General features: G+C 42.4%; 1 long non-coding RNA gene across 1 annotated transcript in view; it reads left to right on the top strand.

Annotated features, from left to right (window-relative positions):
- The first annotated feature begins 779 nt into the window (after positions 1-779).
- Positions 780-2,335, top strand: part of LOC122560182 — an 11,015-nt gene continuing 9,459 nt past the window's right edge. Inside the window, exon 1 of the long non-coding RNA XR_006314685.1 lies at positions 780-852. This is a non-coding gene — a long non-coding RNA (uncharacterized LOC122560182). The remainder of the gene's footprint in view (positions 853-2,335) is intronic.

Here is a 2,335-nt window from a genome sequence, read left to right as displayed (position 1 = left end):
CTCTTCAGGGCCCAGCTCTCCTCGGAGCTATTAACCGGGTCAAACAGGCTTGTCCCACTCCCGCAGTTCGCGTAATTGCCTTTTTAAAGTATATTACCGGACTATTTATTATCCTGTCATATTTCGCTCTCAGGGTCTCTGGAGGGAACCAAACTGAATGGAATTGAGAGTTGGCAGCTCCGTCCTCCTGCCAGTCTGGCGAAAGGAAATATCTGTCGGTGTTCAGCCATTTCGAGGGATTGAAACTGGCTTGTTCAAAAGACCGCAAGCTTACTTGCTGTTTTAAATCGACGGATTTTTAAAAATAATTACCAACAGCGCTAACAGTTAGCCTACAGTGCGAACGGCAAACATTAGCCGGGGGATGCCGGTCCGTTCTCATTGGCTGAAAGTGGTTTTTGAGTTTAACAAAAACCGACTGCTCAGTCACCAACTGCTGTCCCAACATAAACTCGCCCTCATCAACAATACAACCGGGAAACTTGGTGATAAACACTGCCACATTCCTGTGTTGGCTAAATTTGAAAACCATACTTTGCATGCAAAGGGTTTTCTAGGAACTGCACAGCTCAATCTGATTATTTTTGTTCGTTTCTCCCGACAGAAGTTTGGAGATTGTCTTCCAGCTGATTTAAAATGTAGGGTCATAAAATATTGCCGTCCCCCCTCATTTCGTATCAGCTGAAGTTTATAAAAAGACTGATTGAATAGACCAGGCGGTGAATCAGGGAGTAACAAAGCCAACAGTGAGTGCGGGAGGAGAGTGTGGGGCATTACATCACACAGGGCAGGAGGACAAGCTGACAATCCCAGTGCCCTGCTTCCAATGTGACATGTTAAGTGATGAGATGGGTAAGTAGGTGAATTAAGAACAAATTCTCGCAAACAAACCATTCCAAAAGGCTTAGCAGCAGGTTTGAGATTTTTCTCCACTTTCTCCAAAGAGAATAATGTAGCACTTTTCACAATTAAGACATACCAAAGATCCATGCATCCAGCGGGACCATCACTTCTGTGACATTGACGACTCAGCAGCCAATTTGCTCTCAGCAAGCTCCCACTAACGACAACATAATAAAGACCAATACCCACAGTTTGGTACAATGAAATCTGGAATTAATAGGCTCGTTTTCAAACAAATTATATGAAAGGTTATACTTTAAAAACAGAATGCTAGGAATACTCAGTTAGTTCGCATCTATGGGAAAATAACACTAACCATTCAGATCATTGGTTGATTGTCAGAACTCACAAAGGTTGCCTAACCATCTGACTTACTCTGACTTGTAGTTATTCCTGCCTCCAGATCTGCTGTTAGGATAAGTCATGTATGCTTGTCTTGTACCATTCTTACATATCCACTGTGGCTCATCTGCAATTGCTGCTTGACATGAATTGTCTAACTTTCCAAAGCCAGCCCGCCATTTTCCTGCCTCATACCAACTAGATAATATAGTGGCATTTGTTTTGCACTACTGCACGTTTCAGAGTTATCTTTGCTCTTGCAATTTCAATGTACCTCTTGATTTGTCTTTCGGCTGGTATATGTACTCATTAGCATACGTTTTAGCAAACATTTCAAAGGTCTCTATTTTCTATTTACTTTGAGTATTTGCAGCATTTTCTGTTTTTAGTTCAGATTTCCTGTGGATGCAGTATTTTGTTACAATATTAAAGGTGCATTAATACTCCAAGTTTAGTGTTGGTGCGAATCAGTGATTTGGAGAATAATTGAGAAGCTGAGGCCTTACCTGACAGATGCATCACTGACTAAAACTCCCTCCTAAATCTACCTCCAGGTAATCTTGGTCCACTGCCACATTATGTTAACCTCTGCAACACTGGCTATTCTGCATGATGATGACTGTCATTTCATTTGGAATTAAGAGTAAAAATCAATTCAAGCAACATGACTAAACAAATATATGTATGAACACATAGATGTGAGTAATTGATACAGTGTAATTAGTATTCGACAAAGGAATGTTTAAAAAACAACTAATGCCAGAGTACTTCTGGTGAGGGTTGTGTTTTGGCGTCCCACTGATGGTGGAATTAGGATTTTTTCACATGCTGTCATGAAAGGGTTAAAGCTGATAATATGTTGCTGGAAAAGCGCAGCAGATCAGGCAGCATCCAAGGAGCAGGAGAATTGAGGTTTCAGGCATGAGCCCTTCTTCAGGAACGAGGAAAGTGTGTCCAGCAGGCTAAGATAAAAGGTAGGGAGGAGGGACTTGGGGGAGGGGCGTTGGAAATGCAATAGGTGGAAGGAGGTCAAGGTGAGGGTGATAGGCCGGAGTGGGGGTGAGGGCGGAGAGGTCAGGAAGAAGATTGC

The sequence above is a fragment of the Chiloscyllium plagiosum genome, chromosome 20 (genome assembly GCF_004010195.1).
Source record: "Chiloscyllium plagiosum isolate BGI_BamShark_2017 chromosome 20, ASM401019v2, whole genome shotgun sequence".
Lineage (NCBI taxonomy): Eukaryota > Metazoa > Chordata > Chondrichthyes > Orectolobiformes > Hemiscylliidae > Chiloscyllium > Chiloscyllium plagiosum.
This window is presented reverse-complemented; position numbering and strand designations above follow the sequence as displayed.